Genomic DNA, 27,463 nt, shown 5'->3' on the forward strand with positions numbered 1-27,463 from the left:
GAGAGATCTACCTGTTAACTGATATTTAATAAGTCTAACATCTTATATAAAGATAAAAAGAAAGAATATAAAAATTGTTTTTCATTATGACACACAGTGAAAATGCACCCAAGTGGGACTTGTTTTGTCTTTCAGAGAGAAATAATTACTTTTGGTAACCAATATCACATCTTTCTGTTTATTGTACTTTCATAAGGCAAAAGTCATCATCAGGAAGACATACAACTAATATCATCATTTTCTAAAAGTAAATCTTATTTGTGGATCATAGATGGGTCTGATTTAGAAATCCACAGATTTGCCTGGGATCTAGTTTTAGTGACCAAATTATAATCAACAAACTCCTAACTTTAAAAATATACTTAATTATGAAAAAAGGCAATATGTCCTCTCATTTCCTACCTTATTCCACTATCATCAACCTGATGATGTGCAAAATAATGAAGAAAAAAACATATAAAAGATACAAATGAACTTATATAAAATCCCTCTAGATGCTAGTGTCTTTCCTTTGAGATTACTTACCATCTACTCTATAGAGATCTTGATCGTACCTGGTAATTTACATGCTGTCTGGCGAGGATTAACTTTGGCCTTTGTATATGATAAATTATTAATTTAAATCACATATAATACTACAATTAGTTATTACTGACATAATACATTATTAATTGCAATGGCATATGTAAGAAACTTTGGAAACTTTAAGGCACTAATTGATAATAATCATATTAATAGCAATAATGCTCAATTATTAACTGTGAATTATTTAAATATTATCAGTAATGCAAGAATCCAGGACAATTCCAAGAGGCTCATGATGAAAAAAGTTGTCCACCACCACAGAAGGAACAGAGTCTGAATGCAGAGGGAAGCATATACCATTCTTCACTTCATTTTATCCATGAATTTTCTCTAGTTTAAGCAATATGCTTTCATTCACAACATGACAAATATGATAATATATATTGTATGATAACAAATGCACAACCTTATATACAACCATATCGCCTTATGTCTTGCAGAGGAGGGAGAAGTAAAAGGAGGAAGAGGACATGGACTGCAAGATTTCAGAAAATAATTAAAATCGTATCAACATGTAATGTGGAAAACATCTTAAAAAAGAGAAAAAATGAAAAATAATAGAAACTAGAAATTCTTTTAAAAAAGACTTTTGTTGGCTTTACTTGACCTAGTTTTAAGTCCCACCTGTAAAACATACTTTACCTTAAAGAAGACTACAAATCTCAATGTTCATGGCAACTCTTAAAATTAATCTTGTTTTATTTTATATGTAGCCAACTTCTTCCTTTAGTTTCTCTGCCTCACGTTACCTTTACCATATGTGCCCCAAAGACATTTTGTTAAAACACATTTTTGTTTATCAGAAAAATCTCATTTCATAGTCATTTCAATGTGTTATACTTTAAAATGAACATATAAAATGAATGTGTCCTTTTTCCAGAAAAAAAAGTAAACTAAAATAATTATTTTTATTTTGCAGTTAACAACTTACTTGGGAAACTCTCTTCTATTATTCTATTACTACATTCCTTGTTATAAATATGTAATAAATTACAGTAAATGCTTTCCCCCAGAGGAACAGCTTCTCATATTAACAATGATTAAATGTTCAAAAAACTATATCGCATTCTTTTTTTCCTCTCCCTTTCACTCCCTCCCTCCTCTAGAAGGCAGGCTATACATATGTTATCATATAATAGATATTTCTACATTTGCTATGTTGTGAAACATTAAAGATATTGCTTAAACTAGAGGAAAAATAATGGAGCAAATAAAATTAAGGTAGGTAGGTAGGTTTCAGTCTCAATTTAGATTCAATGTCTATTCCTTCTAGGGTGAAGGATATCCTTTTTTCCCCATCAGTCCTTTGGGGTTGTCCTAGGACTTAAATAACTGAAAATAATCACTGACAGTTGATTGTCATATATTATTTTTGTTACTATGAACAACATTCTCTTGGTGCTTCTTACTTCGTATTTCATTGCTTCATTTATGTCTTTCTGGGTTTGGGGAGGATAATCTTATTTATCATCCTTATGGCTAAATAGTATTTACATTACAATCACAACTTTTTCAGCCATTTCCCAATTAAAGATATCCCACTACAAAAAGAGCTACTATAAAATTTTAGAACTTATAGTTTATTTTCCCTTTTCCTTGATCACCGTAGGAAATAAACCTAATATTGATATTACGGGGTCAATATGTATATACAATTGAATGTTCATATAGACAGGAAGGCCAAGATTAGTCTGACTTTGATTCTATGAATGATTCAGATCCCAAAAACCATGGAAACTGAAGGAAAGCTGATATTTAGGCATTCTGGTCAAAACTCCTTCCATGATAATGCTGGATAGGTGAGGTGGAATTATGTACTATTCTCTGAGCTACATAAAGCATGAACCAGATCTTATCAGTCTGCCACCAAAAAAAAAAGAATTTTGAAAGTTTGTATATATCATAACATATGACATTCCATTGATCTGGAACAGATTGCTAGATTTTATATAATTTTAACTTTGAATAGTGTGAATTTGAATATGTGGCCACTTCAGGGAATTCATTATTCATACTAATAGGGATCTGGCTGTATTTTAGGGAAGATGAAAACAGAAACTTCTTATTCAATTGAATTTTATAAAACTTGAGTATCCTCAAACTTACTTCATTTCCTGCTCAACCTTGCATTTTTTTTATAAAATACATTTGATTATAGTTTTCTTTGTCTTGTTCTAAATAGTTGTAAATTTATGGCTCTGTTTGCATTAAAATGGTATAAACTGCTAGGTCAAATATATATATATACATATATATGTTATATTATTATGAAGAAGCATTGTATATAAAGATATATGGCATTTTGTGTTTTAAAAATAAAGAACACACCCTGGATGAAAAGCATATGGATCACAAAGTAGATCATTGAACACCATCTGCTTGCTCTACAGCACTAGACGCAGCTTTGTCCCCAGAGCAGTGATGACATCATTCATGGATGTTGACACATGGAGATCTTTTGGCATTACCAGCCTTCTGCTAAATTCTCAAAAGTTAATTTTATCATCAGCTAAAATACCAAGAAGCATATTTTCTAAATACTGTCATTACAATAGGGGAAAATAGAAGGAAACACTGAATTCACTACTAAATTTTCTCAGGCACTCTATATGGTTTCATAATAATTGTGTTTCTTTTAATCTGTCTTTGGAACAGATGAGATTATAAGTAATTTATAGTACGTAAAAACATTTAGTAAGCACCTACTCTGAGGGATGGAGGCACTGTGCTAATAAGTATCCAGGACACAAAGAAAGAGGGCAGGGAAGAAACTATCTCTACTCTCCTGGAGTTCAATTTAATGTAAGAAACAACAATGAACAATTATGAACAAACACAATATAGTCATTCACAATCATGAATTTTTCTGAAAATAAAAAGGAATACTACTCTACCTAGAATAGATGCTAAAAGGCTATATCTTTTGGTGGAGATTTTGCATTCCATAACTTTTATTTTATAGTATTTCTTCACTTTATTATGAAGTCTTTTATGTTCAATCATTTATTCAATTTCTGTGCTGAATTTTCTTTGGTATTTTCCTTGCATTTCTTTGTTCCTTTACTCTCTCATTCATTTGGAGCTTATTTTTCTATTCTGAGTTGATGAAAGGGAGCTATGCTTAGCTGGCCACTTATGATAGGTGAGAGGAATCCAGAATAAGATGATAGGATTGATTGCCTGACAGGAGTCCATAAAGCAGGCTACCAGTTGAGAGAAAGTAGAGTTGGGGGGAACAGACCAGATGGGCACCAGAAGCCTCCCTGAACCAGTGAAGTTTTGGGACCAAGTAGTTTTTATCCTGATTTCTTAAAAACAGAAACCTACTGAGGAGGGGTAAATATAAAATCAGTATTAATTGAGCCTTTCCACCTATGAAACTTCAAGCTTTAAACAAAGAGTCCAAATTAATGTCTGGTGATGTCAATGTGACAATATTAGGATGGGGTTATGGGACATGAGGTCCATGATTCAATCCTGTGAATGTATGCCTGGCATAAAGGCAGATATCCATATTAAACCTGGATGTGGTTTTAGGTCTTTGAAAAAAAATCTCATCAAAGTCCTAAAATAAATATATATATATAATAAGAATTTAAGTACAATTTCTAATGCCCATAGCCATTCCCTCGTGGGTAAGATGTAGTCTCTCAAATAAGCAGGCCACAGCTATGTTTGCATATGACTTTAACATACCCTGTTTTATGCTAAAAGAGACCAAATCTATTCTCTGATATTAATTAGAATTTTTATAATTTATATACAGAAGTTTTAAATTTTTATTTTTTAACCTCTTCCTTTATATATGCTTTAATCCATACAATAAGTTACACACACACACACATACACACACACACACACACACAATCAAGATATAGCCAAATCACAAGGGACAGGGGGAGGGTGGAGGCAGGGTAGAGACAGAGAGAGACAAAGACAGAGAAAGAGAAGAAGAGAAGGGGAAGAGAGAAACAGAGAGAGAGAGAGAGAGAGAGAAGCCTTTGCACTTTGTTTTGCTTAGTCTTTGTTCAAAACAAATTGCCTCTTCCCACTTCATTTTAATATGATTTGAATAAAAATATGGAAAAACTTTCTTGGGAGTTCATATGTTCTTGTCAGGAATGTTATTTTGCCTCCTTATAGTGTTTAGATTTCCCCAATACTTGACTTTTATTTATGTTGGTCTTGAAGCGTGCTATTGCTTTCTTCATTTTATTTTCCTCAGTTCCTGAAGATGGGAACAATTTGCTTTGTCTTAACATTAAAAAAAAACATAGAGAAAACTGCCATTGACCTGTTTGCTCTTTCCTTTTACTAGCATACAAATTATAAAGCTTCATAAGTGCTGATTTAGAAAAATTGCTTCTGAATTGCTTTAGGACCACAGTGAACAACAGATATGGAGCAAAGCAGAGACAAAATTCAGCAGACAGTTGAAATTCTGTTGCCTGCAGAAAAAAATCACCTGGCTGTATTAAAGCAAATCTGGGCAATATTGAAAATTGTGTAAAGTGAAAATCAAGAACAAATTCTTCAAAGTCTCTAGCTGAAATTATTATTCCAAAAAGTATATGCATTCATTAGATGAAATGGCAATTTTGTAATTAAATTGTTAATTAATGCTAATTCAATTTATAAATAGAAAGCACAACAAACAAACTTATCATATATATGTGTATGTATGTATATATATATATACATATATATATATATAACTTTCTAGTTGAGAAGAGAATAGAGAGATACGGTGAAACTATCACTCCAAGATAAACATAAAAGGGCAAATTAATTCAAAAGAAGAGCTTGTTTATAAAAACTTAAATATTCCTACTTGGGGGAGAAAGAATTTAGATTTCAGTTTTGTTTAGGACATTCCCTAGTCTTTCATAAACAAGCATTCAATGGAAATGAGCAATATCCAGAAGACAATGATAATTATGGTATTTGTCTTTGATTCACCAAAAAAGATCAAAGTACTACATTTCTATGTTGCAGATGTCAGTTCATATTCAGCAAGGAACATTTTGTAAAGCAGAGTTCTTAACCTTTTTTTGTGTAATTTGTGAAGTCCTTTGGCAGTTTGTTGAATATAATGGATCCCCCCCAGATTAATGACTTTAAATGCATAAAATAAAATATATAGGATTACAAAAAGAACTAGTTTTATTGAAATACTGTAAGCAAAATATTTTTTAAAAAGATGTTCAAAGATTCCAGGTTAAGAACACCAGTTTAATAAAAAATTCCAAGGGCATCCATGGCATCCTGGGCCATCACCACTGGATTTGGATGGTTCTAGAAAAGTGAGTGGGGCTGATGACATGCAACTCTGCCTCACTTAAATCAAATTCACTTGGAAGCCAAGATATTGCCCAGTGATGTCATTGATCATCTTCTAGAATGAAGGATGAACAACAATCAAGAGACTAAACTCTTTTGAATAATTATGGATATGCAGAGAGATTTTATAAAATATAATCTCATGGTCCATCAAAAAAAGAACACCTCTTTAAGAGTTTGAGACATGAACTTACAAGAGAACTAGGCTCTTTTCCTATCTTTCTGTCAGGATTTATCCCAATAAACATGTATACTTCTCTCCTTTGAATCTAATCTGGGAAATGGGAAATTTAAAAAAATATCTCATAGGTCTGTTGAGAGGAACAAATGATATAATGTATATAAAGTATTTTACAAACATCAAAGTGCTTTGTAAAACTTTATTGTTATTGTTAAAGTATCCAAGTAGTTCATGGTATAGTAGTATCATTACACCTAGATTTCAGTTTTTCTATATTTGTTTTGCTTTAGACTATGGTACTGAAAGTGGAAATCTCAGCCAAAATGGGCACAGAATTCTGGTTCACAATGAGCAAAATAACATAGCTCAGATTGTAATTCATACTGAGATTACTTAGGAAGGTATATTAGTTAATTTTTTATTTTATATTTTCCAGATTACATGTGGATGCAATTTTAATAATTATTTTTGGACATTTTTCAAACCTTTTTCTCTCCCTTTCCTCAACCTAGCAGATAATATGATATAGGTTGTTTATATGCTATAATGGAACACATATTTTCATGTTCATCATGTTGTGAAAGAAACCATATCACTTATATGAGAGAAAAATCATGAAGGATATAAAGCAAGAAATTGTATGCTTCAATCTGCATTCAGATTCTTTCAAGATTCAGGTTCTTTCAAGGCAGTGGATAGACTTTTTCATCTTCACTACCTTGGTGGTATCTTAGACCCTTGTAATTGCTGAAAATAGTTGTCATTCATAGTTAATCATTGTACATTATTGATGTTACTGTGTGCAATGTATGTTAGTTGAATTTTAATTCATTATTCAATGAGTTGGAAATAACTCTAGAAAGAAAATATTTAACCAGTCCTGGACTCTTAAATTTATATAATCAGTCAAGTTTTAAAAAAAATTTTTTTTTTCAGTAATTTCATCCATTCTAATAGCTCTGGCCATATTGATGATCTAACCATTAGTCACACAAAACATTTCATCTGTTTTTTAGATGGAGAAATTACTCACACTGATGAAAAATTTCTCTTTTAAAATATTGAAGGTGAAGTGGCATGTCCAAATTTAAGCTAGCCCAATAGTAGGAAGAGAATAAGTAAGTGTTGACTGATTGATGTTTAAGTAGAAAAAATTAAGGAACCAGTTTAGATTAATGCAATGTATTGCTGAGAAAAGTTCTGGGCTCAGAAACTAGAAATCTATGGTGTCATATTCCTACTATTTACATGCTCTATGATATGGAGAAAATATAAATAGATATATGTTCTGCCTCTCAAAGCATCATTTTCCTTATCAGTAAAATAGTAATAATGAAGCTATTTCGAGTAGTATCAAATAAAATAATGTATTGAAAGTACTTTGAAAATCTTAAAGCTTATCTGCAGTCCATTGTTGCTATTACAGTCCATCTCTAACAAAAATACCCTAAGTGCTCATCTAGTCTCAGCCTTCTTTCTCAGGGCCCATGGAATATTTTAATCAGATATCTCACCAGCACCTCAAACTCAAAATTTCTAAAACTGCAATCATCATCTCTAAAAAATAGTTTCCTTTCATAACTTCCTTATGCCTCTTAGTAGCATCACTCTCTTTAGTCAGCTAGAGTATAAATGCTAATCATATGTGATTCCTCCTTTCCCAAATGATTCATATTTATTTAGCATCAAATTCAATCTATTATTCTTTATGAATGTCAATTTCACACATTTCCACTACTGCCACACTAGGACAGGTTTTTTTCCACCTTTCCCCTAAATTATTATGTCTTCTGATAATTCAATAAATACTTACAATCCTTCTTGTTGTTGGTCAGTAATTTTTCCATTGTGTTTGACTCTTTGTGATCCCATTTGGGATTTTCTTGGTCAAGGCACTGGAGTGGCTCCAGTGGCACTTTGTCTGGCTCATTGTATTGATGAAGAAACTGAGACAAATGGGGTAAAATGACTTACCCCAGGCATGCAGCCAGTAAGTGTTTGAAACTATATTTAAACTCAAGAACATGAGTCTTCTTAATTCCAGGTCAGGCACTCTATTCACTATGCCACCAATGTCTTAAACCTTCACACTTATTTTGTAAATAGTTCTCTGAATAATCTTTCCAAAGCATGGATCTAACAAGGATTATAAAAAATCAGGAATCTTAGCTCTAGAGCTGGAAGGAATCTGTGAAGTCATTTAGTGTAAACCACTCATTTAAAAAAATGAACTGAGTCTTAGATAGGTACAATAACTATTACAAGGACAAAAAAATGGTAAGCAACACACAAGACATCTTTGATCAAAAGTCTTCATTTTGTCTACCAACCAGTCAGATAAGAGTTAGGTTGAGTTTTATGTTGCACTTGATTCTGGAGACCATCTAGTTCAATCCTACTTCTTCCATACATGTATTCTACATTCCAGACAATGAATTACCTAAGCATACTTTGTACCTGTCTGCTTCCCCATCTGTATTCCTCTCTCTCTTTCCATCTAAAACTTGGCTCCACCACATATCTCCACCTGAATCTCATGAAATTCTTTATGTCTTTTGAAGCCAAATTTAAATATTACCTTCTCTATAAAACCTTCCCTAAGAATCAAATATAGAGACAGAAATAATATATCCCCTCCTAAACTGACCCTTTCTTAGGAGTGTGCTGGACTTAGCTACAACCACTTCTCAAAGAGTCTATTATTAAACTTTCAGTGGGAGCAATTACCACTCCGAAACTGGCAAATGCTTCAAATCAAGGCTTTGTTTATTGTTTTGTTCATTGTGTAGACTTAAGAAAGGATTGAAGAAATTTTAATAATGCAGCTTTAATTTAAAAGTATGTGCCCAGTTGTTTTTGAGGAATTAGTTATTAAACATTTGCCAGCACACCCCTGCAACTCCTAATCTTTCCAGTCTTCTTATTCTTTGCTCCTCTTCACACATTTTTCATACAAGTATGCTGTCCTACTTGCCATTCCTTCTCTATACAACAGTCTATTGGCCCTCTTTCTATCTTTGCATAGACTATCCCCATAGCTTTGCCCCTTTATCTCCAAAGCTTTAGGGCTTAACAGCATTAAATTTTTAATATTTAATTTTTTTTGCCATATTTTTGTCACAAAGGTAGCAGCCTATTGATTTTAAAATTGTTTTCTTCCTCATTCATTAAAATAACTATTTCAGACTGGCTTTAATAAAAACAACAAAATATACCTTATGATGTATAACATCAGATTTTGTATGAACATCGATGTATGCCTCATTATTAAGAAGAAATGTTATATAGTTCTTCTGTTTAATACCTATGATGCTTTCAACTCATCTCAGATAAATCTTTCCTTCTTTTTTTCCATTATAGTATCTTAAGAGTTTTAAACTATATCTAAATCTGAACCTCTGACACATGTGCTAGAGCATGCAGGAGACAGACGCTCCCTTTTCTCTCTCCACAAGTACCCAAGAACATTTATCTCATCACCTGTGCCTCTGCCCAGCAGCCCAATGGGAGTGCTTCCTCCCTCCCTTGTGTGGGATAAAGTAGACTCACATGCCATGTGAGGATTACAGTTTGGGCACTTGGTCTTTAAAAGGTTCACCATCACTGCCCTAGATAAATAAACAACAACAACAACAAAACTGGGCCTACCTTCACATGGTCCCTTAGAGAACTGTTGTTTGTATTAAATGATCCTGCCTCCAAATAGATTTGGGAATTTGAGTTGTTACTTGACCTACAGACATCTATTTTTCTAATCACTTAAAATTTGATCTCAATGGTCTGGTTCTCACATTCTAGAAAATGTTCAGGAATTATATGTAGATGGCAAAATAAAGCTTTTTTTACCTAGTCTCAAAGAAAATCCATTAATGGTATAAAGCCTATTTATTCATTTTAAATTTTTATTATTTTTTATTTTAATAACAAATTTCTGAAGTTATATAATCCAAATTGTCTCCCTTAAGTCTTTCCTCTCCCTTCCCAGAGCTAGCAAGCAATTCAATCAGGGTTATACATGTATTATCACACAAAAATATTTCCATTTTATTCATTTTTATAAGTTAATAATCTTATAAAACCAAAACATATACCCAAATGAACAAGTGATCAAACATATATTTTCATCTGCCTTTCTACTCCAATAGTTCTTTCTCTCAAGGTAGATGGCACTTTTTCCAAAAGTCCCTCAGAATTGTTTTGGATCACTATATTGCTATTCATGGCAAAGCCTATCATATTTTATCATTCCACAATATTGCTGTTACTGTGCACAATGCTTTCCTGGTTCTGCTTATTTCACTCTGGATCAGTTCATGTGTGGGTCTTTCAAGTTCTTTCTAAAATCATCTTGTCCATTATTCCTTACAGTACAATAGTATTCCATGACCATCATATATCGCAATTTGTTCAGTAATTACTCATTTAAGGGACATTCCTTTTAGTTCCCACTTCTTTGCCATAAAAAAGGAGCAGCTATAAATACTTTTGAACCAAAAGGTACTTTCCCATTTTTTTAATCACTTGGGGATATAGACCTTGTAGTGGTATTACTGTATCAAAGGGTATGCATTGTGTTATAAGCCTTCTGACATAATTCCAAATTTCCTTCCAGAATGGATGGATCAATTCACAACTCAACTAGCAATTCAATAGTGTCCCAATTTTGCCACATCCTCTCCAATATTCATTATTTTCCCTTACTGTCATATTGGCCAATCTGATAAGTGTGAGGTGGTACCTCAGAATTGTTTTATTTTGTATTTCTCTAATAAAAAGGGGGTTAGAACATTTTTATATGCTTATTGATAGCTTTGATAGATTTCTTCATCTGAAAACTGCCTATTCAGATCCTTTGCCTATTTATGAATTGGGAAGTGACTTGGATTCTTATAAATTTGACTTAGTTTCTTTATACATTTGAAAAATAAGAATTTCATCAGAGAAATTTGTTATAAATTTTTTTCCCAGTTTGTTGTTTCCTTTCTAATACTGATTGCACTGGCTTTGTTTGTATGAAACCTTTTAAATCTAGTATAATAAAACTTATTCATTTTACAACTTGTAATGTTTTTTCTCTCTTGTTTGGTCATAAATTCTTCCCTTCTCTATAGACCTGACAGGTAAACTATTGTATGTTCGCCTTATTCACTTATGATATGACTCTTTACATTTTGATCTTTTTTTTGGAATAGGATGTGAAATACTAATCTAAACTTCATTTTTTATATTTTTTTTCAATTTTCCCAGAAGTTTTTACGAATAGTGACTTTTATCCCAAAATCTGGGATCTGTGGATTATCCAACACTAGACTGCTGAGGTCATTTATCCCTAATCTATTCCATTGATCTATCATTCTATTTCTTAGCCAGTACCAGATTGTCTTGATGAGCACTGCTTTATAGTACAGTTTAAGATCTGGTGCCACTAAGTCACCAACCTTCAGATTTTTTTTCACTAATTCCCTTGATATTCTTGATGTTTTGTTCTCAAAGATGAATTTTGTTATTATTTTTTATAGTTCTATAAAATATTTTTGGTAGTTTGATTAGTATGGCTCTGAATAAATAAAATTAATTTACATAGGATTGTCATTTTTATTGTATTAGCTTGGCCTACCCAGGAGCAATTGATGTTTTTCCAATTGTTCAGATCAAACTTTATTTGTATGAAAAGTGTCTTGTACTTGTGTTCATATAATTCCTACATTTGTCTTGGCAAATAGATTCCCAAATATTTTTATGTCTAGAGTGATTTTAAATAGTTTCTCTTTCCAACTCTTACTGTTAGGCTTTGTTGGAATATATGTGTGTGTGTGTGTGTGTGTGTGTGTGTGTGTGTGTGTGTGTGTGTAAATGTGTATGTAAATGATGATGATTTATGTGGGTTTATTTTATATCCTGAAACTTTATTAAAGTCATTTCAATAATTTTAGTTAATTGTCCAACAATTCTGTAAGTATACCATCATATCATCCACAGAGAGAGACAGTTTAGTTTCCTCATTGCCCACTTTAATTCCTTGAATTTCTTTTTTCTTCTCTAATTGCTAGAGCTAACATTTCTAGTACAATATTAAATAATAGTGGTAGTAATGGGCATCTTTGCTTCACTCCTGATCTTATGAAGCCTTTTTTAAAGAAGCTTTTCTAATAAGCATTTCTCATCAAGAGATTACAAAGTATAATATCAAAATGGTTGTTTGATGAAGGTTATTATTTAAAAAAGACTGCTTCAAGACCAAAACACACCATATGCTCTCCTAGCCATCAACAGCTTTAAGCAAGTCTACAGTGTGAGTAGTGAAGCATAATTTTATGTTGGAAATTATTTTAATAATGTTGACAGGAAGAGTGAGAAATTGAAGGGAAATCTATGTATCCCTTGAAATGATCAAACTTGACTTGTCAGGATGTTGCTCCCAGTTTCATCCAATAATTAACTATTTTCCCACTGATAGTACATAATATGTCATCTATTTTTGCCAAGTAAGTCCTATAGCATTGGGCATGGATTCATGGATTCACTAATTTGTTGAGATGCCAGCAGAATTTCAATAAAAATCATAACTTTTTTGAAAGAGTCAATAAGAACACTGTAATACCATAGTGTAGAAAGAGACCACGGGACCAGTTGCTCAAGGGCTGTTTACTTGGCCTTCCAGAGAGAACATTTTATTGCTATATGAAAAGAAAGAAAAGCAAGACGAGGCAGTTTAAATAGTTAAATACAAGAACTCCTACTAAGTAGTCAAAGCATCCAGTGTACAAGACTTCTGGTACCAAAAAAAAAGGCATTCATTTTATTCAGTATCCTACCTCTTTGAAGGGAAATTACAGGCAGCTGGATGCTGTATTCACATCTGTGTTGTAGAGCTTGTTGAAGCTAACCCACTTCTCTTGTTTGGTTTAAATGGTATGATTATTTCTAACATCTTATGCAAATGTGAACATGGTATAAGTAAAAAAAAATTTTTTTTCTTCAGTCCTTATAGTTCCTGATTTAAGGTTTTGCTAGAAAGCTAATATTGATTTGTTGTCGCTTTTTTTCTTTCTAACATGTAGATATGGTTCAAATTATTTAGATACATTTCTCTTTTGAAAATAAATTATACAGAAGAAAAAAAAGTATTTTTCTACAATAAGCATTAATCTAAACTTGTTACTTGATTTTTCTCTACTTAAACATCGATCAGTCAGCAATTACTTGTTAACTTCCTAATATGGAGCTAGCTTAAATTTGGACATGATATTTCACCATCAATAATTTAAAAGATACATTTTTTGTTAGATTGAGAAATCTCTCTATGCAGATCAAAAGCTCTTCAGGTCTTAGGGAAAAGTCTTAAAAGGTTCTATGGCTCCCAGAAAATCACATGAAGACAACAAACTGATGGGGAAAGTAATTAGATTCTTGAGAAATAGCCAAGCAATTCATACTGTTCAGTATTAAAGGACTTTTCTGCTTTGGAAGACATTCCCTGTCTGATGTTCTTTTGTTTGATAACTCAAAGTCAACTCTACCCTAAATGAGATATCTGAGCAGGGTTTTATTAGGATAGTAGCAAAATCCTAAAAAAAAAGGGGATTTTTAAATGAGTGAAAAAAGACAGATAGAATTATTTTTTCTTACTAATAAAATACATAGAAATATTTTCTTTTTTTTTTTATTAAAAACCCTTACCTTCCGTCTTGGAGTCAATACTGTGTATTGGCTCCAAGGCAGAAGAGTGGTATGGGCTAGGCAATGGGGGTTAAGTGACTTGCCCAAGGTCACACAGCTAGGAAGTGGCTGAGGCCAGATTTGAACCTAGGACCTCCCGTCTCTAGGACTGGCTCTTAATCCACTGAGCTACCCAGCTGCCCCCAGAAATATTTTCTACATATCTTTTTTTTCCCCTCTTACCAAGGGAAGAGATGAGAGAATGTGTAGTAAGAGCATAAAGACAGTGAGTGAAGTATGTAGGTGGCTCAGTGGATTGAGATCCAGGCCTAGATCCTGGAGGTCCTAGAGTAAAATCTGGCCTCAGGTAATTCCTAGTTTTGTGATTGTGGGCAAGTCCCAACCCCACTGTCTAGCCCTTACAACTCTTTTCCTTGGAATCAATACACAGTATTAATTATAAGACAGAAGGTAAAGGTTTTAAAAAAATAGAGGTTATAGAATTACAAGAGGAAAGGGGAAGATAGAGAGACAAAAGGTGGGAATCAGTTTATTGTAGGAACCTATAAAGCATGAGAAGTAATGAGATAAAACTCTTAGAAAGCACTGTTTTGAGTCATGGAGTTCCTTCATAATCATGATTAATCAGTGTTTGCTGAATGAATATTTTTGAATATCATTCAAATTATGAGTCAAAAACAAGCAAGCCCTAACCTCAATGAATTAACTATATATTAAAATATACATATACATATATAAATGTCAAAACTGTACTATTTATTAGATATCTCCCAATGGGATAAAGAAAATGGAAATAATTCCAATTATCAGTTCTTACTGTAACAATTTTTCTTCTGTATTTTGTTAATGTTGTTTGTGATAGTGTACATTCCTATATTCACATGAATGTTTAAAAAAAAGGAAATTTTATAGAATGTTTTGAAAGTGGGAAGGAGATTCCTATTGTGTTGTTAAGAGAAGGCCTATATGAAGCACTACTTATGTGACCTCATAAAACCATAGAGTTGGAATGGGCCTTCAGTTGTACATGAAGCATAAATTCTCACTCAAATACTCCTGACAATTTAGCTTCTGCTGGGAGACCACATTACAACCAATTTCATTTTTAGACAGTTCTAACTGAAAGCAAGTTCTGCATTCTATAAGCCAAAATCTGTCAACTTTTCTCCACTAGTTCTAATTCTGCCCTCTGGGGCTAGATTGTGTAAATCTAATCCTTTTCCCACTTGACAACCTTTTCTGATTTTGAAGACAGCTGTCTTATCCCTACTTTCTTTCCTTTTTTCCTTCTGAAATCAACACCCTCAAGTTTCTTTAAATAAAACTCATACAGCATGGTTTTTCAATACCCTCATCTTCTCAGTCAACCTCCTCTGGATGTGTTCCCACTTGACAATATCCATCCTAATGTGTGACACAGCACCTGGACATCTTTGGAGTAAAGGCTGGTTTGTTTGCAGGTGTGTTATATTTAAGATTCTTGTTCAGGAATGGATTATACAAATAGCCTCTGAAATTCCTCCTAATTCTAAGCTCCTGTGATTCTTTGACATAAAGCCTACATTTTTTCCCTTCTAAAAAGAAAATAATAAACAAATATTTGACTTCTTAATGAAAGATATTTAATCTATCATGTACTATAAAACAAGTCTATAGGGCCTTTTACCTTGTTATTAACTGATCTAGATGAAGATATTTGCTTTGGCATTAGGCAGTTCATGATTGTTAATTACTTTTTAATTATTGTATTTTTTTCCCTAGTTTTCAGTTTTTGTCCTTGCCATCAATTGTCTCTTTTTTGACATTTAGAGTGTGTTTATTTCCAGTAGCTTTCTTTATTTCTTCTGTGCTCCTTTCATTCTGTGGTGTTCATTTCATATCAGGAAAACTTGATAAATTAGGCTAGTGAACAAAGAAGGTGCTAATATGTTTACAAAAACTAATCATTATGAATATCAAATTTCACTGGTGTAGTTATAACAAATGTTACAGATTGAGCCCAGCAATTTATTGAAAAATAGCTTTGACTCAAAATTTTCCCACAGAAGTAAATTTAAAGGGACTGATTGAAAAGATGGTAGTGAATTAAAATAGCTTTACAGAAATTTCTCATTTTATAGCCCAGAAATTGGATGATGCATTAACATTTTTAGTACTGATCAGAATGCTAGTATATAATAATTAAGACATTAATATAACATTAAATATTTGGAGAGAATTCCTAGAAATTTAGCAAAGTCAAAGAAATATATATGATTCAATAATATCATCATCATGAGATTATTTGCCGATCAGTATTCTTCCAATAAGTCTTTTGTCTCTACACAGATGTCACACTGGATTGGCAGAAGCCAATTTTGAATATGTATAACTATCATGGTCATTCACATATCACAAGGCTAACCCTGTATGCACAAAGTTAGACATTCAAATGACAGATGAGAAATTGCCTGCTCACTAAAGATATTTGGAAATACAATAAAAGCTTTGTTATCTGTCATGTTAGAGGAATGGGAAAATACTGGTTAACAAAAAAAAAAAAGATCTGGTTAGTTAAGAGTTATGCTCATTTATCTTGGCCCATAAAATTTCCCTTTTCCTAGTCCCTCATAAAAGTTACAAGTGAATTAAAAGGGAATTATTCACATAAGCTTGCTGAATTGATTTGAATATTTAATATTCCCTTAATAAAATAAATGAAAATATTGAGAAAGCCAGTTTTTTTTTGTATTTTAATGTTTCCTTGCTACCATGTCTTTCCTTTTTTAATCCAGTCTCCAAATACTGAAATGCATATTCCAAAAAATTATGTCTCTCAAGTCACTCCCTCAATCAAAAAACCCTCTCTGTCTATATTCTCTATAAAATAAAAATTTGTTCTTCAGCTTGACAACTAAATTCCTTCAAAATCTAGCTCTCAGATACTTGTGAGGTCTTATTTCATATACACTCCTTCCTGTATCTTCTTTTTCCTGTCAACACTGGTCTAACTGCTATTTGATATTCCATTTATGCTTAAGTGCCTTTGTACAAATATTTTCACATGTCTACAAAGCCATTTCTCCTCCCCTTCATCTAACAGAATACCTCGCTTCCTTCAAAGAACATCTCTGGTGCCTTCTTCTTCTACAAGAGCAATCCTCCTAGTTATTCACCCTCTCTTCCTCTTGAAATTTGCATTATTTTGTACATACTTTTAATTTGTTTATTTCTATGCCTGTAATTGCTTCTCAGTAACACACAAGGTCTTTGAAGGTATGAACTATTTTGGGCTTTTTCTCATTAGGGCTAATACAGTATTTTTTCACATAGTAGGAAAAAAATAAATGTCTATGGAATGTAACTGAATTTTGTTATTCACTAAAATAGTACAAAATTAAATATAATAAAATTATGCTAATTTCATCAGATGATGGTTACATTATAGTTATTCTGCAATAGAATGCTGTATTGAAAAACATGAAAAATGCCTATTTGTAGATGCTCCTGATACAACCAAATGATGGATAACATGTTTTTCTGCATACCAAGAATTAGTTAGGTGGTGTAGCAAGTATAGTGAGTATAGTGGAGTCAGGCAGACCTGAGTTCAAATCTTACTCTAAACTAGCTATGTGACTAGGGGAAGTCATTTGATCACCTCTGGCCTCAATTTTCTCATCTGCAAAATCAAGATAACAGCACCTACTTTGCATGGGTTTCATGAGGATCAGATTTTATATATGTATACATGTATATATATATATACACACATATATATGCACATTTAAACAAAGTTAGATGAATGCTCCTACTACTAATACACTTAAGTGGTTGACATTTTATTTTGAATCAAGCTATTAGTTTACTAGCCATAGTGTAATGAAGTTTCTTAAGCATAGGGATTATATATTATATATTCTATGATCATTCTGAAGTGCCCAACACAGTTTAAAGTAGCCTAAATAAATGCTAATTAATGATTAATTTGGATAAATTTCACATTTATCTATTCAGGAGGATAGCACTTCTTGCATAATTTTCAGTTAAAATTCAGCACTTCATTTAAAGTTCATAATTGATTGCAGGAAATTCATTACATAAAATGGGATTAGAATGCCATTCCCCTTATTTCTAAAAGAAATTTGTCAGTTGGATCTCTCTGGAGTATGCACCATTTATATGTATTAAAAGAATAACTCTTCAAACTATATATGGAGAGCTACTCTTAACTGACAAATCTTCTTGATCTCTATGATGATATATAATTAGAGCATGAATATGTTCTTAGGTTACTGCTAGAGTTTGAGCAAGATAAAAAGAACTTCTCTCCCAAACTAAATATAATTGTCAATGCCTGACATTTGCTGCTTCCTCACCTCTTCCTCTTAGATCCTTGTTCTAGCTTCAGGACAGGACAGGTAATACATTTCTTGAAATAAGGCTTTTCCCAGACCCTCTAGATATTAGTATTTTCTTCCTCTCAAAATTTCTTTCTATTTATTTATTTATTTATTTACATCTACTTATTTAAGTATATGCCATGCCTATTGTAACAAGTGAAATGTTAAGGGGGATAAACTTGTGTTTTTGTGTTTATAGCCTCCTTGTCTAGCAGAATGCCTTGCACACAGCAAGCACTTAAATATTTTTTTGTGACTGATGAAATTCAGAAATTCATTTTCTCTAGGCAGCATAATAAATGTTAGAAATGAGTAAAACATGTAAAAGCATATAAATATATAACATAAATCTTAAAGGACTGATGTTAAATTTTTCTTTTTATAAGGGACATATTTAAGGGGACTTATTTTTCCCCAACAATATAATGCCAAATATTGTGATTCAAAGTGAAATATGCCATAATTTGCCCTAGAAGATGCCCAAATTCAGATATTGAAAAATACATAGTTAAGTGAATAGATATAAAACCTTTTAAAAGTATTTCCTATATGCTAAGCAATATGCTAAGCCCTTGATATATAAATAAAAGGACTGTAATAATCTACTGTTCAGGGGCTCAAACTCATACAAAATACTTTATGTAAAGTAACTTTGGGAGAGAAAGAACTAGTAAGTTGGAAAACTAGGAGAGGCTTTATGTAGCCTGTAGCACTTGGGCTGATTAAATCTTAAAGGAAACCACAGATGAGAAGAAGCAGAGGTGAGGTGAGAAATCAGACAAGATATGAGACACATCCAGTAAAAAGGCATGGAAACAAGAGAATTATATGAGGGAAAGCAAATAGGTCAGTTTCAGTTCACTATAGATAACATGGAAGGGAATAAAATGAAATAAACCTACAAAAGTAGGTTAGGGTCAGATTGTGAAGAACTATAAGTACCAAACATGGGAGCTTATATTTGGTCTAAAAATAAAAGAGAACTATGTGAGTTTGCTGGGCAATCTACTGACTTGTGCTTTAGGAAAACCATTTCAGTCTCTATGTGGATGATGGTTTGGAATAGTCAGATTCCTGAGATAGTGAGACAAATTAAGAAGCTATTGTGATAGTTCAGATATAAAAGGTTGCAAACCTTGGTGAATAGGACTATAATGCCCTAGAAATGAATAGGGATTTTCTTTACAAAGAGGCAGTTGTTGTTTTTTGTTTTTGTTTTTGTTTTTGTTTTTGAGGGGAAAATAGTGAATTGTTTTGTATATACTGAATTTCCAATGTTTGGAGTTTGAGATATCCAAAGAGCACTTAAAAATGCAGGCCTTTTGACTTGGAGAAAGATTATGGATAGAGGTACAGATCTAAAAGTGACCAGTATAAAAATAATAGTTATCTCTACCATAAGATAATAGCTGATGGTTGGTGGCTGATAAAGTTTCCAAATGAGAGGAGATAGAGAAAAAAAAGAGAAGAAGGTTATGATACAGCTTTGGAGCAAACCCAGAGTTAAGAAGTATAATGATGATTCAGAAAAAGAGGAAAAGGAGTAGTTACTGGACTTGGGCTAAGATAACAACAACAACAACAACAACAACAAAAATAATAATGAAAACTCAAAGAAAAGGAAATATCTGGAGGGGGGGGGAATGGATCAATGAAGTTAAATGCTGTAGAAGAATAAGAATAGTATAAGACCATTTTATTTGGTAATGAAGAAATTAGTAATTTTGAAGAGAACCATTTTAATTGAATAGTGAGATCTGATACCAGATCACAGAGGGTTTAAAAATCAGTGAGAATAGGGAAAACTAGGCAGCACAATGGATTGATAGCTAGGCCAAAAGCATATCTGTCCTCAGACAATTCCTAGCTAGTGTGACCCTAGGCAAATCATTTAATCCCATTGACTAGCCCTTACCACTCCTTTGTTTTAGTGCAGTATGCAGTATTGATTCTAAAGCAGAAAGTAAGGGATTAAAAAAAGAAATTAATGAGAGTAGGGAAAGTGGAAGCAATGAATGTGGACAGCTTTCTCAAGGAGTTTGGTTAAGGAAAGTAGTAGAGAGGTAAACATGCTTCCAGGGATTGTAGGATTTAGTGGAAATTGTGTAAAGATGGGGAAAACCAGAGGAAAGTAAACTGTAGCTACTGAGACTAGCTTTCCTTGGCTTCTCAGAGACTGAGGTATAGAGAAGCTTCTTGTGTGCCAGCTGAGATGTTTTAAGATAATAACCTTTGGATATGGAATATAGTATAGATTTCATAAAGCTGCCTATAGACAAAAAGGAGAGAAGGTGAAAACTGTATGTAGTGAAGACACAGAAACAAGGTTAGTAGACATGTAACAAAGACAAAATGCATGTGGGGAGACAGTAATATGGTCTGGCAGGGGATGAAATTAGAGTTAAAAACCAAAACTAAGTTGATGTTTGATGAGCAGCTTTCCACTGTATAGATGCTATAGATCAACAATTTAACTCTCATGAATAGACAGTAACTACTTTAAGGTCAATAGCAGATCCAACAAACTCAACACTAAATAAGAGGAAAAAAGCAAAATAGAGATCTTCTTTTCTGCTAGATTACAGCACATACATTATGAGGATTAAACATGCCTTCTTCATTAGAAGGATAGAAAACAATCTTCAGAATATTAGTCTGGATTGTTAAATAAATATACTAATGGATACTAAATAATTATATCAATGCATCATCAGGCAATGCATCAAGATAAAATGCTTTTTTGAAAGTTTCCCCCCAAGGACCAGCCCAGCCTAAACTACTCTGCTTTGGGTCACACAGGCAGAGACAACAGGAAATTTACTCACTCCCACATGAGAGCAGAGCTCCTGAGGCAGCAAAGCAGCAGAGTAGGGGATTAGTTCAGCCTAAACCACTAGGCACAGGTAGTGAAAGCAGAGAGGGTATGAATCTATACACTCACATAATAGCACAGCAGCTAAGGAAGTGAACAACAGAGTGCCTGAAGCAGAAATATCCAGAGCAGACCCCTGAAACCCAATCTACTTGGCAGGGCAAAGAAAGAGCAGAGTGGGAACCAGGTCAATTTGCAAAACAACAGGGTAACTGGTAACATGGAGTGCTAAATCTAGCTAGACAAAACAGCTACAAGCCTCCCCAGATCAAGTCAGCAGGGTCACCTCTTCAAGAGACATACCATGGGAAATAAGGACAATCTGGACTAACATAGGTAACAGAGAAGAATATTCTGCAAGGTTGGAGCAGAGCTCCCTCTAACCTAGTAACATATAAGAACCTCAATAAATTGATAAAGTAACAAGGGGAAAAAAACAAAAAAATAAATAAATAAAAGGAAAGAAAAATATCTGACTTTAGGAAGTTAATTTTGTGACAGGGAAGACCAAAATAAGAACTCAGAAGAGGACAACAATGCCAAAAAGCATGCATGTGAAACCTCAAAGTAAAATGTTAAAGGATGGTAAGCACCCCCCAAAAACCCCTGGAAGAATTTGAAAAGAAAATTTAAAAACATAAGAGAATTGACAAAAAAAAACAATAACTAAACAGTTGTGTATCCCCCAATAGGGAGAGTAGGCCCCAATAAAATCAGAACCATCAGCTAGCTAGAAGAAGACATGTAGTTTTCCCACCCCAGCATGAGAACTTAATTCAATCCCTTCAAAAATACTGTATGTCCTGCCAACAAATTACTGGTGCAAGACTTCTATGAGAAACTATATTAGATGTTTACATGTTGACATACTGAATTATCAACTATAGAAAACTCCATTCAAATCCAGTGGGGTAATCTAAATCCACTGTCTCTATCTTGAAAATCATTACTAAACATTGCCCCTGCAAAAGGCTTACCTAATCCCTTAGCCTAAGTCATTTCCCCTATAAAGTACCCCAAATCATTAAACTTTGTCATTGCTCAGCAAGAAATTTTCTGCAAGTTTCTGTCTGCTTGGCCTTCCTGTAATCCCAGAATCATTTTTCTCACCCTGGTTCAGTGACCCACAAATGTTTGTTATTATCACCTAACACAGTTTGGGAAGATTCACTGAAGAAATCAAGTCCTTAAAAAAGAATAGGACAAAAGGAAATGAAAGTACAAAAATATACTGAAGAAAATCATTCCTTTGGAACAGAATAGACAAAATCTTAATGGAGGCCAAAAAAAAGAAAAGAAAATAGAGAAAACCACTCTTTAGAGTAGGATTGGCCAAATGGAAAAGAAACACAAAAACCCAAGGAAGAAAATAGTTCTCTTAAAATTAGAATTGGATAAGTAGACTTTAATGAATTTTAAGGCATTAGGAAAAAATAAGAAAAAGTCAAAATAATGAAAAAAATAGTTTAAAATCTAAAACTCCTCAGTGGAAAAATGACTAACCTGTAAAATAGATCTAAGCAGACATTATCTAAGAATCATAATAATAACTGCAAGGAACAATCCAAAAAAGAGCCTAGACACCATATTATAAGAAATCACCAGGGAAAATTGCCCGGATATCCTTGAACAAGAGGGAAAAAATAGAAATTCAGATAATCCACTGATCACTTCCTGAAAAAGACCTCAAAATAAAATATCCCAGGACTATTATAGCCAAATTCCAGAACTCGCAGGCCATGGGAAAAGTATTGCATGCAGCCAAAAGGAAACATTTCAAATACTGTGGAGCTACAGTCAACATTGCACAGGGTCTAGCAGCTTCTACATTAAAGTAGTTTGAAGGTATGGAATATAATATTCCAATTAGCACAGGATCTAGGACAGCTACAATTTACATACTCAACAAAACTGAGTATAATCCTCTAGGGGGAAATTGACATTTAATGAAAGAAAGGAAGTTCAGACTTTCCTGACCATTAAGAAAAAATGTGGAAAGAAAATTTGATGAGCAAATTTGACAATTAAGAGAAACATAAAAAGGTAGAGTGAAAACGTAAGGGTTTTAATAAGGTTGAATTAAATACATTCATACATGGGAATGTGGTCATTTAAATAATTAATATATCTATGATACTTAAGATATTTAAGGTATCTAAAATATGAAAGACACCTACATTATTTAGGAAACTTAAGAACTTTATCACTATTAGAGCAATGAAAAGTAGTATACACAGAATGAATGAAGAAAACTGAATAGGATGGGCTGATATAAAAACAAAAACAAATGAGAAAAAGGAATATATGGGTACTAGAAGAATGGATAGAAAGAGGAGATCACATAAAGAGGCACATGAGAGGCAATAAAATGGAGAAGATGAGGTGCTGGCTGGCTATGCTTGAACCTTACCCTCACAGGAATTAGCTCCAACTGGGAATAACATGCACATTTAGTCAACTATAGAAATTTACTTCACTCTTTAGAGAAGGAGAAGGGTAGGGAGAATAGGAGAAGGGTGGAGGGAGAAAAAGAAGGGCAAATTGGCGCAGGCAGTTGTCAAAAACAAAATATCTGTGACCAGAGAAAGGATAAAAGGATGGAGAGAGAGAGAGAGAGAGAGAGAGAGAGAGAGAGAGAGAGAGAGAGAGAGAGAGAGAGAGACAGAGAGACACAGAGAGAGAGAGAGACAGAGAGACAGAGAGAGAGAGAGAGAGAGAGAGAGAGAGACAGAGAGACAGAGAGACAGAGAGAGAGAGAGAGAGAGAGAGAGAGAGAGAGAGACAGACAGAGAGAGAAAGAGAGAGACAGAGAGAGAGAGACAGAGACAGAGAGAGAGAGACAGAGAGAGAGAGACAGAGAAACAGGAAAAAAGAGAAATACACAATTAGTAGTCAAAACTTTTAATGTAGGATTAAATAGAAAAAGAATAAAAGAGTGGATTAAAAACCAGAATCCCATGATAAATTGTATAAAAGAAACACATTTAAATCATGGAAACACAGAGTAAAAAATAAGGAGCTGCAGCAGAATCTACTATGCCTCAGCTAAAGGTAAAAAAAAAAAGCAGAGTTAATGATCATGATTTCAGACAAAGCAAAAGTGAAAAATCAATCTCATAAAAAAATAAGGAAGAAAATTACATCTTGATAAATAGCATCATGGATAATGAAACAATATCAATACAAAACACATATGTATCAAATGGTATAGCATCCAGAATCCTAAGGAAGCATTTGCATGATTTATAGGAGGAGATAGATAGCAAAAGATCTTTAGTTAGGGGGACTTCAACCTTGCCCTCTCAAAAATAAATAAATCCAACCAAAAAACTGAAAAAGACAGAAGTTAATGAGGTAAACAGAACCTTAGAAAAGTTTGAACATACAGTATGATGAAGAAATATTTATCCCTTAAATGCAGGGATAGATCAATATTAGAAAAATCATTTATAAAAATCTCTTATCAATAGTAAAACCAGTAGAAGCCATATAGATGTACACATCTCAATAGATGTAGAAAAAGCATCTCACAATATATAACACCATTTCTAATTTAAAAAATCAGAAACTATTGGAATAAATGGAATTTTCCATTTTCCAGTGATGAATGGTGTATATTAAAAAAATAAACAAACATTATTTTCAATGGTGATAAATAATAACTCTTTAAATGAATAATAACAAGATGGGGATAAAGCAAGAATGCCCATTATCACCACCACTATTTAATATTTTGCTAGAAATGTTAGCTATAGCAATAAGAGCAAAATCAGAAATTAAAGGAATTGAATAAGCTATAAGAAACCAGTTATCACTCTTTACAGGTAACATGATGGTGTATCTAGAGTCCAACAAAAAACTAATAGGAATAATTAACAACTTTAGCAAATTTATATATAAATACACATTTATATATATATATACATATACACATATATATGTATATAAATCCACATAAATCATCAGTATTTCTGTTTATCACAAAGGAAGCACAATAGTAAGGCATAAGAAATTCTATTCAAAATAATTGTAGACAATATAAAATACCTGGGGGCATAGCTACCAAAACAAAACCAGCAACTATAAGAACATAATTACAAAACACTCTTTGTAAAAATAAAGTTGGACCTAAATAATTATAAAAAATTAATTGCTATGGATAGGCTAAATATATAAGACTAAACTTAATATTCAATGCTTAAAATATTATACTTAATAATATTTATTAAATTTAACCTGAAGGAAAAGGGAAAGCAAAAACTAGAGAAACCAAGCAAGCATTTCCCTGCCCACATATGGCTCCAGTCAGAGAGAGAGAGCAAGAGTGTGACCAAAACCAAAACTAAAACATAAACTTAATCATTGTAATGATGCACATACATGAAAGGGAAAAGGAGATTATGGGAAAGGTAGTCTCTAGGGTTCAAGATTCTAAATCAATACAATTCACCTCTGTGATCCTTTGGGAGACCAATCTCCCCAATGGATCATGAAAACATAACTAACATAACTTTAATTATAGGTATATGCAAATATTACAGTTTTTAAGGGAAATTACAATAATTGGGGATAAGAGGGAAATAAAAGAGAAAAGGAATAAAATCAATATTAGGTGCATTGACAAAAAAACTAATTATGGGGCAGTACCCTTTGGCATAAGATTGTACATTTGAAACAAGTGCATTCACCCCCCCCCCCACACACACACACAGTTCAATTTCACCATATCTCAAAGTTCACTCTGGATCTTCTGGTGCAGTGTGTGGTCTCTACAGGCTTCTTCATGGCACGTTCTCCAAAAAGTTCACCTTATGGATTTGGGGAGGTAGTCTCTTGTTCTAAATTAGGCACAAATTCAAATCAAAGTTCACAACAATAACATAGTTCCCCCTGAGGAAAATAATAATACATTCCTCCCTGAGAAGGATTCAGGGATACACATAAGACTTACACAGGGATACATGGTTGAGTCATAAAGCATATGAATCAAGTATCAAACTGTCTGAACTCACCCTGGTTGCAGGTCAAAGAGAGAGCAAGGAAGGAGTTATAGCCATTTAAATACAACTATGCAAAATATGAGAATGAAGGGAAAGGGAATTTGTGGAAATATTAGGGACTTCTGGGGGATGAAGTCCAAAGGTATAATATAATAAAGATGATAATATAACTAAATTAATTTACCTGTTTAGTGCCATACTGCCAAAAAACTACCCAAAATTATTCCTTAGAACTAGGAAAAATAACAGTAAGATGTATCTGGAAGAAAAAAAGGCCAAGAATATAAAAGGAATCAATGAAAAAAATGAAAGAAGGAAGCCCAGTCATACTAGATTTCAAAGTATACCATAAAGCAATAATTCTCAAAATAATCTGGATTGGTAAGAAATAGAGTAGAAGATCGATGGGATAGATTACATAATCAACACACAGTATCTATTATCTATAATAAGTTACTGTTTAGTAAGCCCAGAGATCTAAGTTTTGGGGCAAAGAACTATTTTGGGGGAAAAAACTGTTAGGAAAGCTGGAAAACAGTATGGCAGAAACTAGGCATAGTCCAACATCTCACACCATATATAAAGATAAATCAAAATGTATATTAGGTTGAGAAATAAAGGATGATACCCTAAACAAAAAGGGAAAAATTAACCTATCAGACTTATGGAAGGGAAGAATTTATGACCAAACAAGACATAGAGAATATTACAAAAAATGAAAGAGATTATTTTGATAATATTAAATTTAAAAGGCTTTATATAAACAAATGCAATGAAGATTCAAAAGTAAACAACAAATTTTGGGGGAACTCTATATAGCAAGTGGCACAAATATATAGAGAAAAGAGTCAAATATATAAGAATAACAAGCATTGGGAAAATGGTCAAAGGATATGAAAAGGCAGTTTCCAGAGGAAGAAATTAAAATTTTATAGTCATACGGTAAAGTGTCCCAATTCTCTATTATTAGAGAGATGCAAATTAAAACAATTCTGAGAAACCATCTGACATTAATAAGATTTGCTAACATGACCAAAAAGGAAACTGATCATATTGGAGGGAATGTGGGAACATTAGGACACTAATATAATGGTGGTGGAAATGAATTGATACAACCATTGAGGAAATCAGTATGGAACTACAATCAAAGGGCCATCAAATTGTGCATACCCTTTAAACCAGCACCACTAATTGTAGTATCCTAAAGAGAGTAAAGAGATAAGGGGAAATGACCTACTTGCAAAAAAAAAAAAGTTATAAGTTCTTTTTGTAATGGCAAAGAATTGGAAACTCATGGGTTGTCCATCAATTGGGGAATGGTTGAACAAGTTTTAGTATATGGTTGCAATGGAGTACAAAGCCTAGAAAGGCTTATATGAACTGATGCAATGTAAAGGGGGAAGATCCAGGGGAACGATGTTTA

The 27,463-nt window shown here is 33.0% G+C and overlaps 1 protein-coding gene across 3 annotated transcripts in view; it reads right to left on the minus strand.

The window, feature by feature from the left end:
* The window catches only part of PLCB1 (phospholipase C beta 1), a 902,125-nt gene that overhangs the window by 398,359 nt on the left and 476,303 nt on the right, over positions 1-27,463 (minus strand). The gene's annotated exons all lie outside the window — the stretch shown is intronic.

This window comes from Monodelphis domestica, chromosome 1 (genome assembly GCF_027887165.1).
Source record: "Monodelphis domestica isolate mMonDom1 chromosome 1, mMonDom1.pri, whole genome shotgun sequence".
Lineage (NCBI taxonomy): Eukaryota > Metazoa > Chordata > Mammalia > Didelphimorphia > Didelphidae > Monodelphis > Monodelphis domestica.